Below are 17,346 nucleotides of genomic sequence, written 5' to 3' on the forward strand. Positions count from 1 at the left end.
ACATGTGTACGGAGAGCAATAGGGTAACTTGGAGCGTCAAGGAGCAGACGATCAGGGATGGAGCAAAACCTCCCATGTCTGAACGGGTCTGAGTGAACCCCCCAGTACACAGTATCATTAATCCCTGTAATCCAACTCCATTTCAGTAATATACTGCCTTCCATTATTCCTGTAAATGAAATGACAGATTATATCATGTTATATTGCAGCTGCCAAATTATTCTCCATTGCCTTTACCTCTCTGTATCTATCTGTAGACCCTCCACTCTCTCTTGATAATTTAATGTCTTGCTTATCACAGCAACATGACCAAACTCAGTATCTCTATATCTGTTCCCTCCTCCTGATCATTGATTTCGATTGTAAATAGTTGAGGACCCAGCACTGGTCACTGTGTGACTCCACTGGTGACGTTCTGTCAAACTGATTTAGACTGATTTATCCGGAGTGCCTGCTTCCTGTTTGATACATAATCCTCCCCCATTACTGTGTAACACAGTCGTAAAGCTGAATATGAACAAGGAGCATCAGTCAGGAATCCAACTCTTCGAACCTGCTCCGCCATTGAATACAATCATGGCTGATGTCATCGCGGCCTCTGTTCCACTTTCCTGCCATCTCTCGATCCTCAAACTGTAGTCTCTTATTGTAGATTGCGCCACATGAAAACATATGCACTCCACAGCTACCCTTTCAATTCCGTTTAGCATTTTACAGACCTCAATGAGCTCTCCTTTTATTCTTATAAACTCGACAGTATAGGCCTAAACTGCTCAATTTCTCTTCATAAGACAAACACTTCAAATATGGAATCAATCTATTGAAGCTCTTCTGAATTGCCTCCAGTGGAAATACCTCATTCTGCAGGACACCCAAACTGTACTCCAGTTCCAGCCTCACTAATGCCTTGCATAGTTACAGCAACCTTTCTACTCTATCCTTTTACAAATAAACGATGAAGTTATGCTTGCATTTCTCAGTATTTGAAGGACTCGCAAGTAAGTTTTCTGTGATATGCAAGCAGGCACGCAGATCCCTCTGCACCTAACCACATTGAAGTTTCTCTCCATTTAGATAATCATTTGCCTTTTTATTAGGCTGGCCAACTTGAATAACCCCATATTTATCCACTTTAATTTTCATTGCCAAATGTTTGCCCATTCACCCAATCCAAACATATAGTTTTAAAATCTCTTGCATCATCATTCCGAAGTAATTTCCTACCAATGTTAGTGTCATCTGAAAATGTCGCTATAGTATCTTCTATCCAGTCAACCGAGTAATAATGTCGATCACAAATGGTTGAAGCATGAGAACTGAAATCTATGGCACCCCACAAATTGCATTTTCCAATAGAAAATGACACAGTTTATTCATCTGACTGCATTTTGTTGGTTAACCAATCCTCCATCCAAGCCAATAAATTACTCCTAAACTGATGCTGTCTGATCTTACCACTCACTCTTTGGAGAAGTGACGTATATGAATCCTTCAGGAAGACCAGATATATTCCATTTCCAGGATTCCCACTATCCACCTTGTTTGTCACATCTTTAAATAACTCAAGAAAAGACTTCAATCATGATTTATACTTTGCAAAACCATGTTGACTCCGGTGAATTGTGGTTTACATTTGCAAATATCCACAACAATGGATTAGAATAATTTGCCTTAAATTACAATACTTTATTGTTATATTTTGCTCCCTAATTATTCAGTTATTATAAGTACTTCCCTTTATAAAACCTTTACGTTCTCTTTGAATTCCTGTTTGATGGGCAAAAGGGTTTTAAGAGATGTGCTCCAATTGCTGTGTAAGGGGTATGTTTGGCTGACTGGACTCATCATCCTGCTGGTGTACAAAATCGATGGGATAAAGTCTTTCTGGGGTTCCCATGTTGTCATCTCCAAGGGCAGAATGACCACCTCCTGTTGATGCGTTAGAGGGGTGGGGGATTATGGAATCTTCCCGTTGCTGTGTAACATTTTGAGGGGCTGATGGGTCTTCTCATATTTCTCCATAATCGGTGGAGATACTTAACGGTCTCCTCATGTATCCCAGAGATGGGACGAAGGGAGCGATTGGTCTTCTCTTGTTCCCATACAACAGACACGTGTCTGAATTACCTCCTCCTTTCTCATGAAATAAGTCTCAGATTTTTTTTATCCTTATCCAATTCTCTTGCAACAGACTCGGTGGGTCTGAATAGCCTCCTGTTATCCCAGTGTAACAATCTCCAGTCACTGTGTAACCGCTTTCAGTTCCTATGTTACGGACTTGAGATGGCTGAATGGACTGATCCTGTTGCTGTGTAATAGGATACTGGTGCCGCATGGCCTACTCTGGGGCCAGTGTTATAGATTCAAGGGGCTGATTGGCCTCCTCCTGTAAATATACATTCGGCTCCAGGGGCTGAACAGTGTCGTCCTATTCTGGTGTAACAGGTTCAAAGGCCTGAATATCCTCCTGTTGTTCCTGTGTAACAGGCTGGAGAACGGAATGGATTCCCCCACTATCTGTGTAATTCTCTTCAGTTGTTGACTCCTTCGTGTCATCTATGTTGAAATAAGATCTTCTTTCATTTTTGTAAACTCCAATGGCTATTGGATCAACCTGATCATCCTTTCGTTGTAAGCTAGCACCTTCATTGCAGGAATCAGCTGAAGGGACCATCTCTGAGCTGCTTCCAATATAACAGCATCCTTTCTTCATTGAAGAGGCCAAATCTGTACAAACTACTCCAGGTGTGATCTCACTAAGATCCTGTACAGCAGCAGCAATGATTTACCAGGCTGCTGTAAGGTTCCCACCCAAGTTAGAGCTGTCTCAACTCTCTGGGCGAATACAGAGCATTGTTGGACTATTATTGCCCTTCTCTACTCCATCGGCATAACGGGAAATCTGGAGAAAATGTCACAATGATGCTTAAGAAGAACATAAATGATGTGGCAAGATGATCTCGACCATAAATCTCCCCAAAGCCCACGTCGCTCAGATTCTACAGAATCTTGTAATGTGGAGCGTAAAAATAGCAAGGAGAAGGAAACATTGATGGGAGTTATATATCAAACTGAAAGCTGCAATACAAATGTTGGGCATGTTATAAAACAGGAAAATGTGACATACGCATTTATGGCTACTGCAGTAATAATGTCCTGTTTACATTATATCTAAACTGTGTTAACCCAACTGAATGTTCATGCTGGGAAAAATGGATTTCATGAGCATGTGTTAGATAGCTGGCACTAATATTTTGTCGAGCACTGAGCTAGAGATCAGGTTATTTGGAAATTGATGTTCAATGATCAAAAGAACTAATTGAAAACTTTGCTGTCAAGGACCTTTTGGGAACAGTGACCACAATGCATTGTTTTTCTTTTATGCTTTTTGAGTACACGGTAGTTTTTGTTTTATTTGAAGTAATTGTCATAAATCTGAATCATGCAAGCCCTGAAGGTGTGAGGAGAAAGTGGGCACTGCAGCTGCTGGAGATCAGCGGCGCTGGAAAAGCACAGTCCGGCAGCATGCTAAGAGCAGGAGCATTGTCGTTTCGGGCACAACCCTTTATCAGGAATGAGGCTTCTGGGTCAAGGGAGCTGAGGGATAAATGAGAAGAGGGTGTGGCAGGAGGCAGGTAGCTAGGAATGCGATAGGTAGATGAAGGTGGTGTTGAAAGTGATAGGTGATGAAGGGAGACAGAACGCCTCATCTACTGCATCCTTTAAACTCAGTGTGGTCTTCTCTACATTGGCGAGACATACGTGGATCATTTCAGAGAACGTCGCTGGAACAGCCATATTGACCAACTCCATCACCTTGTGGTTGAACACGTTAACTCTCCTTTCCACTCTGGCAAGGACATGAGAGTCCTGGGCCTCCTCCATCACCAAACCCTAACCACCCGAAGCATGGATGAAGAAAGGTTCCTCTTCAACCTTGGGACCCTCCAACCACAGGGGATTAATGTAGGTTTCACCAGTTTCCCCATTTACCCGAACCCCACCTTATCCCAGTCCAATATTCCAACTCAGCACACTCCCCCTTTTGAACGTTCCTATGTGTTCATCTTCCTTCCCATCAATCTGGTCCACCCTCCTCTCCGACCTAACCCTTTCAGCCTCACCTTTAATTACATATTAGGGCAATGGAAGCAGCTTAGAAAAATGCCAAGTTTTGTAGTAAGGTAGTGGATTCAGAGAAATGTAGGACCCAGCAACGGATGACCAAGAAACTGAGAAGAAAATCAAAAAACGAAACAGAATGCAAACAAAAGAAAACCACAAAGACTGCTAAAAAAAACCAGAAAGACTGCTAAAAAAAAAACGTGCATCAGTGTACGAAACAAAAGTAAAAACAAGGTCAAATGTGGAACAGTAGGTGTGCGGACAGGGTAATTTATTGAAGACAACAGAGAAATCACAGGGGAAAGAAACAGTTTATTTGGGTCTATCTTCAAGGCAGAATATCCTGAAATTCTCCCAGAAATACCAAGTGACCATGGGACTTATGCAAGAAAAGTCTAAGATCATTCTTATCAATGTTGAGGTCATCTTTGAAAAGAAAGCTGGATTGAGTATTTGTAAATCTGACAGATCAGATGTACTTCATAAAAGAATTTCAGAGGAAGCAGCAATAGGTGTATTGATTGCATCTCAGATTATCATGTTATTTTCCAATACATTCCGGAAAGATGTTTCGCCAATCTGGATATGGTAAAAGTTATAAATATTATCCACCAGTTTAAGAAAGGATGAAGATGGAGAGTGGTGAATTACAGATCAGTTAACTTGTCATCCGCGGTCGGGTGTCTCTTGGGCTGAATTACAAAGAACGTGTTCCTGGATATATCGAAGGTAATGGGAAATCTGGGGAGGATGATAATGCATCGATGAAACAAAAACCATACGTGGCAAACATTTTTTTTGAATGTTTTGAAGATGATTCTTGTGGACGTAGGCAACAAGGAGCTAATGGATAATGTATCAGATATTCAGCAGGATTTTTTTTAAAGAACTTTCCCACCATCATCATAAGAAAAGTTAAATTGAAAGGAATTGGGAAGAACGCATGCAAATAGGAAATGAAAAATTAGGTTTACATTCATGTGTATGTAATTGCAATATAGAAGATGTCGTGCACCAGCTGCATAGAGTGTTGCTGAGACTAAACTTAGAGTATCTTTACTGCTTGGAGTCCCAATCTAAGATAGAATATACTGACTACAGAGGAACTGCAAAAGGTATTCTCCAGATTAGTCCATAAAATGGCAAGATTGCCTGATGGGGGACATTCAGCCTGTGATCTCGAATTTCTAAAGATGTGAGGTGATTGTAGTGAAACTTAGAAACTTAGGAATAGAGAGGGGACTGAATAACAGAGAGACATGGAGAAGTGCAAGCAGGTGAGATTAGGCAGAATCCCACGATATTCTACACGGACAAGTAGAACAGAATAATCAGCAAACAGTTAGTGTCCATTAGAAACCAAAGGGGGACAATCAGTATGTCAACCCGGAGAACATTGATAGATTGTTACATGTAAACATCACAGCTGTTTTACTTGGGAGAAGGAGGATGCAGGTACAGAATTCGAGAAGATGGACTGGAAAGCTCTTGAAGAGATTGATGTAAAATACGAGCGGCGGTTTGAGGTTTGTCTGGTATATAATTGGACCAATCTGCAGGTCTGGATACTGTTGGAGTCAAGGGAGGAAAGATGCTGACTGGAAATTTTAATTAGAATATGACCATAGGGGAGGTACCAGGGGACTGGAGAGGAACTAATATGATTCCACTTCACAGTAAGGGTGGTAGAGATTTGCCAAGGTAACGATGCACGAGCGAGTATTAAATCACTGTTCGGGAAACCACTGGAGAAAATAAAGAAGGAGAAAATCGAAGTCCAATCAGAGTCGCAAGGTTTGATCAGGGATAATCATCATGACTTTATCAGAGTGAAGTCACACTAATGGAGTTGATTCAATTAGTTTGAGGAGGTCGCTTATTTAGTTTTGCAGCAAGGCCTTTGACAAATTCCAAAGGTGAAACTGAAAAAAATAAAGTAAAATCTCACAGTATCAAGGATAACTTGACAAGTTACAACGAAAATTGTCTTAGTGTCAGGAGGCAGAGGGTGGTGGGAGAAGGCTGTTTATGTGACTGGAGACCAGTGTCCCCTGGTGTACCACAGGGACCAGTGCTGTGTCCCTTATTATTTGTCGCATTCATAAATGGTATAGATGTGAATCTGGAGGGGGGGTGGGTGGAGGGGTGGGAGTTGTGATCAGTAAGTTTGTGTTTATTAATCAGGGAGTAGATTATAAGTGCTATACAGGGCTTGGTTTAGTCCATGATGGAGTACTGTATGTCGTTCTGGGAGCCTCATTACAGGAAGGATGTGATTGTACTGGAGGGGGTTGCAGAGGAGATTCACCAGGATGTTCCCTGGGATGGAGCATATCAGCTATGGAGAGAGGCTGGATAAGCTCAGGTTGTTTACTTTGGAACAGAGGAGGCTGAGGGGGATGTGATTCAGAAGGATAAGATAACAAGGGGCATGGACAGGGTGGATAGACAGTAGCTGTTCCTTTTTGACAGAGAGTCAAGAACAAGGGAGCACACCTTAAAGTGAAGGGGTTGAGGTTCAGAGAGGATTTAAAGATGACTTTTTTTTTCACCCAGAGGGTGTTGAGGTCTGGAATATACTTCCTGAGAGGGGAGTTATCACGGCTAACCTCTCAATCGTTAAATATACTTGGACGAGCACTTGGACGTGTCATAACATTCCAGGCTATGTGCCTGGTGTTGGAAAGTGGGACGAATATAGATCGTGCTGTATTTCTGTTGGTACAGAGACTATGCTTCTATGCGTGTATGATGTGGAGCTGAGCAGCTTAAGACAGGAATGGATAGGTTTCTGAAGATAATGTTCACAAAGGTTATAAGAGTGAACTGTTATAGCTTGTCAAATTATGTCAATGTGAGAAGTATGAAAAAAAAACAGTGCGGGCTCCTTCTAGTTTGAAACCAGAGAATGGAGAATGGGAAACAGGGAAAGGCAAAACTATGAATCCACTACTTCAGTTCTGTCTTCACAAAACCTTCTGACAATACCAGGAAACCCAATTCTTGCGTGGAAAACGAAATAGTACATGGAACATAGAACATAGTAAGTAAATGGTTTAGGAGCAATTATTGATGCTGAAAGTAATGGTCATAGGTAACACTAATATAGATTTGTAAAATGGGAATTATGTTTGAGAAACAGACTGGGAGACAAATGAAAGAGAAGCAATGGATGTAAAACATGTGGATTTTCAGAAATATTTTGGTAAAGCTCCAAGCCCAGTTTGCAAAATCAAATCTTAGTAGATAGGGGCGAATTTCTGGCCATGTTTCTAGAATGGGACAGCTGGCAGGAAACAGTGAATAGAAATAAACAGACTTGTGAAGCAACAGCCTGACCTTGTATTTAAGGTCTGATTCTGTGAGCATGACTATGTCCCTGACACCCCATCACCTTTCCTGGATATCTCCTGTTTCACCAGCAGGACAGACAAGGCAGAAGTCGTGGCACAGTGGGATACAGCAGGAAGGGAATTGCTCTTGGAGTCCTCAACAGTGACTCAGTATCCCATGAATCCTCATGGCGTTAGTTTACACATGGGAAAGGAAACCTCCTGCTGATTACCATGTACCAGCCTCTCTCAACTGATGAGTCAGTACTCCTCCAAGCTGAACAACACTTGGAGAAAGCGCTGAGGGTGGCAAAGGCACAAAATGTACTCTGGGTGGGGGATTTCAATGTTCACAAAAAGAGTGGTTCAGCAGCAGCATTACTGATTGAGCTGGTTGGGTCCGAAAGGATATAACTTCTCGACTCGGTCTGCGGCAGGTGGTGAAGGAACCCACAAGAAGGAAAAGCCATATTTGACCACAACCTTACTAATCTACCAGCTGCAGAAGTATCTGTCCATGACAGTATCGGGTAAGAGTGACCACTGCATAGTCATTGTGGAGATAAAGTCACACTTGCATATTGAGAATAACCTCCACCATTTTAGGTGGCACTGTCACCATGCTAAATAGGACAGACTTTGAACAGATCTAGCAGCTCAATTCTGGGTTTCCATAATATGTTGTGGGTCATCTATTGCAGCAGAATTGTACTCCCGCACAACCTCATGGCCTGGCATATCCCCCTCACAACAATTACCATCAAGCCAGAGGTTCAACCTTGATTCAATGGAGTGTGCAGGAGGGCAGGAGCAGCACTGGGAATACCAGAAAATGAGGTGTCTGCCTGATGAAGTCACCAACCATGACTACCTGTGTGCCAAACAGCATAAGCCGTTAGTCATAGACAGAGCTAAGTGATCCCACAAGCAACGGTTCAGATCCAAGCTCTGCAGTCCTTCTACTTCTAGTAAAGAATAGTTATGGACAATTAAACAAGTCATCGGAGGAGGAGATTCCACAAGTATCCCTATCCTTAATGATGGAAGAGCCCAGCACTTCAGTGCAAAAGATAACGTTCATGCATTCGCAACAATCTTCAGTCAGAAGTGCTGAGTGGATGATCCATCTCGGCCTCCTCCAGTGGCCCTCAACAATTCAGTTACCAGCCATCAGCCAATTTGATTCACTCCACACGATATCCAGATTCAGTTGGAGACACTGGATACCTCAGAGGGTACATACCCTGACAACATTCTGGCAATAGTACTGAAACGTTGTTCTCGAGACCTTGTCACTGCCCTCACCAAGCTGAACCAATACCGTTACAACAACATTTCCCCGATTACATGGAAAATTACCCCAAGTATCTCCTGTATATAAAAAGCAGAACAAATCCAATCCGGCCAAATACCACTCCATCAGTCTACTCTCGATCATCAGTAAAGTGGTGGAAGGTCTCAGTGCTTTCAACCAGCACCTGCCCTGCAATACCCTGGTCAATGACGCCCAGTTTGGGCTCCACCAGGGCCACTCAGCTCCTGACCTCATTACCATGGTTCAAACATGGACAAAAGAGCTGAATTCCAGAGGTGGGGTGAGAGTGACAGCCCTTTAAATCAAGGCTGCCTTCGCCCAAGTGTGTTATCAAGGGGCCTTAGCAAAACTGGAATCAATGGGTATCAGAGGCAAACTCCCCGCTGGTTAGAATCATACCTGACACGTAGGAAGATGGTCATGGTTGATAAAGGTCAGTCAACTCAGCACCAGGATAAATCTGTAGGAGTCCCTCGGGCAGTGGTCTAGGCCCATACATCTTCAGGGCTGCTTCATCAATGACCTTGCCTCCATTTTAAGGTCAGAAGTGGAGATGTTTGCCAATGATTGCACACTCTTCTGCAACATTTGTGGCTCCTCAGATACTGAAGCAGTCCATGTTCAAATACAACAAGACCTGGACAGTATCCAGGCTGACAAGTGGCAAGTAATAGTCACGTCACACAAATGCCAGACCGTGAACATCACCACTAAAATACAATCGAACCTGCCCCTTGGCATTCAATGGTGTTACTGTCACTGAATCCACAGTGGACTGCAGCGGTTCAACAAGGCAGCTCACCACCACCTTCTCAAGGGGCAACCAGGGACAGGCAACAAATGCTGGCCCAGCCAATCACACCCAGATTCAGAAAATAAATATCATTTTAAAAAAATAACAGAGGAATGTTGCTGGGATATCACAGAGATCGGTGCTCAGGTCCCAGTTGTTCACAATACCCATTAAACATTTGGTTGCAGGAATCAAATACAATATATCCCAACCTGCTGATAGAACTAAAGGATGTTGGATTGCGAGTGGGTGAGGAGGTTGTAAAACAGCTTCAAGGTGACTAAGACAAGTGGAGTGAATGGGCAAATACGTGGCAGATGGACAGCTAGGTGGGTTGAGGTGACAGTGTGCCCATTGGTGGGAACAAGAGATTGGCAGCTTTTCGTTTGAAAAGGGATTGTTTGAAACATGTTGATCTGAAAAGCGACGTATGGGCCTTTTTGTTGTTTCCTTCTGCGCGGCCCTCCGAGGTCCTTGAAGCACAGTGAGGTCTGAACCTACAAGGCAATACTGGGAATGGCATTCACACGCTGCCCAGTGTACATAGACCGACGAAGTGGGGAGCTGTAACATTGCAAAGGATCTGGATCTCCCTGTAGACCAGTCACTGAAAGCAATATTGCAGGAGCAAGAACCAGATAGGAAGATCAATAATGTGCTGACCTTCATTTCAGGGGGATTTGAGTCCAGGAGTCAGGGTGTCTTACTGCAGCTGTAGAAGGCTTTGGTGAGACCCTATCTCAAACACTGTGCAGTATTCTGCTGATTTGGTCTCAGTACATAATAAAGGACAAACCTGACATTGACGGAGATCAGTGAAGGATGACCAGACCGATCTCTGGGATGACAGGCTTGTTGTGGGAGCAGAGTTTGGGGCGACTGGGCCTGTATTCCATGGGGTTTAGGAAAATGGGTGGAGATATCAATGAGATATAAAAAGATCTGACAGGGTGAGACAGATTGGAAGCCGGGATTATAATTCCCCTGGCTGTGGTGCCTAAAACAAGGGTCCACAGTATTAGGTACAGACAGACCATTCTGCAATGAGATGACAATAAATGTCTGCACTCAGTGACTGGTGAACGTGGGGAATGCGCTCGAACCTGGAAGCCAAGACACTGAATATAAATACGGACGTAGAGACAGTAAAGGAATGGTCGGAGAGAAGCAGAACGATATGGAAATAAAGGGCAAGGTATCACTATATTGAATTGGGTAGCAAACTCGACAGACCAAATGGACTACTGCACTTCCTACTTTATAGCTTCCCACAGTAATTCACATTAAGGGATGTGTACAGTGTTTGGAAAAAGTGCATTGTGTACATATTTGAACATGAACTGGAATGGGGAAGGCTCAATGTGTTGTATGGCCTACTCCATTCCCGATGTTTCTATGTAGTCTGTACATGTTGTCACAAGCTCTCAGATGTTAGGAAGGAGGTCTCTGCACGGTCAACAGGACTGTGTTTCTCATTCCCTTTTTCCGATACTGAGGCTGGGGCCGGGTGTTCTGTCTGGTTTTATCCTTTAGACCTCGGAACAGTTTCATACAATAGAATGTCTTGTTTGGCGGATTCAGAGGCCATTTAAGAGTTTATCACATGTTTCGATGAGATTAGATTAGATTAGATTACTTACAGTGTGGAAACAGGCCCTTCGGTCCAACAAGTCCACACTGCCCCGCCGAAGCGTAACCCACCCATATCCCTACATCTACATCTACCCCTTACCTAACACTACGGGCAATTTAGCATGGCCAATTCACCTGACCTGCACATCTTCGGAGTGTGGGAGGAAACCGGAGCACCCGGAGGAAACCCACGCAGACACGGGGAGAACGTGCAAACTCCACAGTCAGTCGCCTGAGGCGGGAATTGAACCTGGGTCTCTGGCGCTGTGAGGCAGCAGTGCTAACCACTGTGCAACCGTGCCGCCCTGTCTGTGTGTCTGCAGTCACGTTTAGGCCAGACCAGGAAAACACGGGAGATTCACTTCCTGATGGGACATTTGTGAACCAAATTGGTGTGTACAATCGACATTGGCTTGAAGGTCACTATTTACGGACACCAGATTTTGCATCTTAATATTTTGTCACTTGTGTTTAACTTACACCAGCTGGCAGAGCATTAGCCTGGTCTGGATTAGTAATCCAGTGACCTTTCCACAGCAGCACCATCTCTACATGGAGACCTATCTGAAATTGGACTGAGCAGGTTATTTCTGTGCTGCTTGATAATTCTGTCAAAAAGAACTCCCACCAATTTGACTGTCGAGGTGGGTCTGAGGTGGAGGTAACTGGCCAGATTGTAATTATAATCCTCTTAGGAACTGAACATAGTTGAGTAATTTTCCACATTACCAGGGAGATGTCAGAGTTGGAGCTGGAATGAAACAGCTTCCCCAGTGACACGGCTTGTTGTGCAGCATAAGTCTTCAGTCCTACTACAAGAATGGTGTCAGGGACCATTGCCTTTTTCGTACGTACTGTGTTCAGCTGTTTTTTCATGTCACGAACAGCAAATCGAATTGGTTGAAGATGGGCATCTGTGATTCTGTGACTATCATGGCGATGGCGAGGTGGATCATCAACTCGACACTTCTGGCTGAGATTGGTGCAGATACCACATCCTGGTCTTTTACACTGATGTACAGGACTGTTCAATTATTTAGGATGGGGATATTCGTGGAGCCCTTTCCTCCGTCATTTGTTTAATCATCCATCACCATTTATGACAGAATGTGACAGGATTGCGGAGCTTCGATCAGATCTGTTTGTCAAGAGTCGTAGCTTTAATGGGTTAGCATCAGGTTGAGGTTCATGTGGTTCTGACCCGGTCATGTTCACTCACAGTCATTACTGAAACATAGATCCTATTGATGGTAATGGTCGACTGTGGAAATTATTCGAGGCTAAAAGTTACAGGTTGTGGTTGAATGCTGATCTGCTTCTCCTGCTTCTGTAGTCTACAGCACCACATAAATACGATACGCAGTTTTGAGCTGCAATATCTGCAATGCAATTCTGCTGTCTGTCCCTTAGTTCACATCGAGACCCATTCACCCATCAGTCATGTACTCAGTGACCTACTCTGGTTTCTGATGTGGAAATACTTCCATTTTCATACTGTCATTCTGCTGAGGGTCTCTTACCGGGTCATGCTTTCAATCTGACATTCTGTAAAACCAATTAACTGTTTTTAATTCAATTGTTTAATTCATCTGAATCTTTTTCCTTGAATAATACAATTTTCTGTGTTTAAAGTGAATGTGCTTCCTCTATTTCTCTCCCTGACCATGATTAAGAGCTCTGTAGTGACAGTGATACCAGCCTTATGTAGTTTCCGAGCCAATGAATTCTCTGGATTCCCAATCATCTTCACCACATTGTATGTTTCCTCTTTTGGTTTGATGTCTTATTACTCATGGTTGCCTTGTCCTGCCATGAGTACGTTTCATCACCTTTGGGAGAATTTCTGATATCCTCCGAAATATCCGCAGAAATTCCTGCTTTTGCTGTTCCATGGTCTGCCCAGCTCGGCTCCCGTTCCAATTAACTCTGGCCAGCTCCTCCCACCTGTCATTGTAGTTACATTGTTCAATTATAATCACATTACATCAAGAAGAGACCAATAGATATAAACCGAAAGAAGGAGCTTTGAGAGAGGAGACGCAAAAAAATAATTAGTAAATTTCTTAACGAGATACAAAGAGAGAAAGAGCGAGACAACATAGATGAGGAAATATGAAAAATGAGAAAACTAGATCATCGAAAGAAGTAGATGCACATCCCTCAATGTTTTGGCAATTCCTGTGTGCTGTGGTCCTTTGTATAGTGCATGTACAACAGAGCAATATGTTCAAATGCTGAGTCTGATGCCAGAATTTTCAGCTCCAATAATATGACAGACACTCGCTTTGGAAAGTATCCAACAGGCCAATATATTGAATTCTGGTAGAAAGGGGATTAACTGAAATAAGTTGGGACACCAGAAGCAAGAATTTATAACACATCCTGATAAGAATGAGAGATTGGAGTGGAGAATTCCAGAAAAACAGGGAACGTTGAGGGAAGGGGAACATATCATTTTAGATGAGAATAAAATGACGTTTTAATGTTTTATCAATTTTATATATCCTATGCATCACTTTTTGTTAACTGTGTCTCCGTTATTCATTTAGAATGTGTTGTGCACATATGAAAAATGTTACTTATCTGCACACACACATTATTTAAATAGTGTATATAAAATCATTCTTCTGCCATTGAATTGGTCCTGTTGTTGTGTTACTAGGATACATGAACACCAGCTGGCCACCAAAAGACATGACCCATTATCACAATGTTCCACACATACAGGCAAAGAAGGGCACCACTTTAATTGGGACAATGCACACACATACTAAGACACTCAAGGATGTTCTTAGAGGAATGGCATTCTGACCAGAAGTCTGTCAATAAACACATCAGTTTAGATCCTATCTACATTCTCTTGTAAAACAAAAGAACTGGAAATGACATCACCCATCTTAAAAACCCAAGACCTATAAATAGAGAGGCGCAACATACCACCAGCACTTCAGCAGAGACTCTCACTGATGTTGTTACCTAGTCATAGTGTCGAATTGTCAGGAAACAAACCTTCAAGCACAGCGAGCTAACGTGCATACATACAAACTGTTATTTTTCTTTTATTAGTGGAACTTGGGAGTTCTTTGTCACTCATGTATTAACAGATTACGAGGTGAGGTGAGCTTTTTAGGTTTGTGGTTTTAATTAACAGAAGTGCTCGACATAGATGTCTCCACAGTTTGGGGCCCTGCCGTATGGGACTTGGACAGATTTGAACAGAGTTCAGGTACAAAATGTCCCAGCAAATTCCAGCACGTTGCAATTAGTGACCTAGATCTTCAAATAAAACCGGTCGGAAAATCTTTTTAATTTTGTTTACTGGTGGTGGTTTAAATTAAAAGTGAGGGAAACGGCTTTTAACATTACTAAAGAGGTTCCCAAATTTGCCAAGAAAGTTTAGAAAGACAAAAGGAGGACATTTTTTAGAATTAGCAAATAGTTTGGAATTGGGTTTAACCAGGGACAAAAGGAAAGCTGAATTTGTAATGGAGTTAGCAAAGCACTTTGATGTATCAGAGAAACAGACAAGTGCAGTCGAGTTAGATAAAACTTAAATTGCAAATATGGCAACTGAAGTTAGAAGATAAAGAAAGAGACGGAAACAGAGAGAGAAAAAAAGTGAAGGAGAGGAAAAAGAAAGAGAGAGAGAATTTGAGATTCAGAAGTTGGGAATTAGACAAGAAAGTTAAATTAACAGGATAGAGATGAAGGGAGAACGTCGGGATGTATACAACTATATTAGTGCCTTGCCATATTTCGGTGAGAAAAACGTCAAAACCTTTTTTATTTCATTTGAAAAATATGACTCGGCTGATGATGTGTCCAGTGAACTTGTGGGTAATGCTCGTTCAGACTAAGCTGGTGGGCACAGCTGGTGAGGTATGTGCAGCGCTGTCAGATGAGGGGTCAAGAGATTATGCAGATGTCAAATTGGCTATTTTGATTGGTTATGAATTGGTACCAGAAGCATATAGACAGAGGTTCATAAAAATAGAGATGGAACCAGGTCAGACTGATGTTAAGTTTGAAAGAATTAACTGCAGTCATTTTGATAGATGGGTGCTGGACTTAAAAATAGATAAGACCTGTGAGCCTCGAAGGGAGATTATTATGCTGGAGAAGTTGAAAGACTCACTTCCAGAGATGGTAAAAATTCATGTGCACGAACAGAAAGTTCAAGAAGTGAGAAGCGCGGCAGAAATGACAGGTAAATATGCACTGGGGCATGAGATGAAATTTAGCTTTCAGGAGAATTTTCATGCTATGAGGGATAGAAATTGGGAGAAGGGAAGTTCACACATTACAAAGCAAACAGTAGCGCACAATAGTTTACCACAGGTGAAAAAAGAAGCCCAAAGGGGTTGAAAGGAGGTGAAAGGCCTCAGGTGTTCTCACTATAAGGGAGTGGAACACATAAAATGACAGTGCTGATGGTTTAAGAAGGGTACTGGGAAAAGGTGTTTTCATTGAAGTAAGCTGGGATACACTGTAATGGTCGTTGAAGTTAGGCACTTTGGGGAAAGATGCGGTAGAAGAGGCTAAGCCCAGTGGCATCAGTGAAACTGGTAATGGAGACCCCAAGTAGAGCCGAGGAGCTGCAGGAGGGTGCACAGCCTAGGCAGGGTCTGGGTATGGAGTCGGTACCTGATCTCTGAAAGAATTTGCCTCAGTAGATAAAGTTTACTTAGAAAGATCAGGGGGAGAAGGACAAGAAGTTATAATTTTGAGCGATATGGGATCTGCTCAGTCTCTAATAGTTGAGAAGTGAGGCGCTGGAAAAGCACAACAAATCAGGCAGCATCAAAACAGCAGGACAATCGAATATCAGGCAGAAACCCATCCTCAGGAATTTGGGGGGGGAGACAAGGGGGCTGAAAGATAAATACGAGGGTAGTAGCTGGGCTGGTGGGAGGGTCACTGGGAAGGCGATAAGAAGATGTAGGTTGGAGTAATAGTGATATGTCGGTTTGGAGGGTGGAGTCGGTAGGTGTGAAGGAAGCTGGCCAGTTAGGGCGGTTCAAGAGGGCAGTGCTAGGTTGAATGGTTCAATCTGGGTGAGGTTGGGGGAGGGGAGATTTGCAATTTGGTGAAGTCAACGTTGATGATGGTTCTAGTTTGAGGGTTCTAGTTGTCCTACCACCTATCCACAACACCCTCCTCTCCGACCTATCACCATCACACCCCACCTGCGTCTACCTATCGTCTTCCAAGCTATCTTACACCCAGCTCCACTCCCACTCTCCTATTTATTTCTCGGCCCCCTTCCCCCTCCCTTACCCCACCCCCTACTTTCCTGATGAAGGATTTATGCCTGAAACTTCAACTCTTCTGCCCCTCAGATGCTGCCTGGTTGGCTATGCTTTTCCAGCCCCACACTTTTTAACTCTCACCTCCAGCATCTGCAGCCCTCACTTTCTCTCGGCCTCTAATAGTGAGAGATGAAAGTATTTTCACTCTTTCTGACATATTAATCAAGATCGTGACACTTTGTGGAATGGGGTTAGAAATTAAGTATTCCCTTGTGTAACATCAGGATGGAATGCCAATTCAAGTTTGGGGAAGTAACAGTAACAGTGAGTAACAGAGTGTCATTTCCAGAAATACATTTATTCTTGTGAAAGATTTAACAGGATCCAAGGTGGGAGTGGCACCCCTTGTGTTGGAGAAGGCAAAAGGAAAACTAGGGAATTGGGGAGTTAAAAGAAAAATACCCAGGATTTATTCCAGATTTTATAGTAACAAGATTCCACTGTCATAAGTTAGAGCAGGAAGGAAAACCAAAATAAAAAGCCAAAGGAGTTGATGCTTAGTGAACTGACCCCCTGTTTGATGTAACGGTGCAGGAAAAACCTGAACAGGCAGAGGGTCAGGCAGAGGGGTTGAGTCCAGAAAGGCTAATGGACTTACAACAGATATATACACACACATTCACACACACATACACATGCACACACACAGAAAAGGAATCAAAATATATTGTCGAACGTTATTAACTTAAAGATAGAATGCTAAAATTAAAATGGAGACCCCGATAGGTTAGTGCAGAAGGGAAATGGGCCGAAGTGCACCAGATTGTTTTAGAGGTAGCGTACAGTGTATCGGGTATCACATAAACTAACTGCAGGGGATCACCTATGTGTACTGGAGAA

The sequence above is a fragment of the Chiloscyllium punctatum genome, chromosome 31 (genome assembly GCF_047496795.1).
Source record: "Chiloscyllium punctatum isolate Juve2018m chromosome 31, sChiPun1.3, whole genome shotgun sequence".
NCBI lineage: Eukaryota > Metazoa > Chordata > Chondrichthyes > Orectolobiformes > Hemiscylliidae > Chiloscyllium > Chiloscyllium punctatum.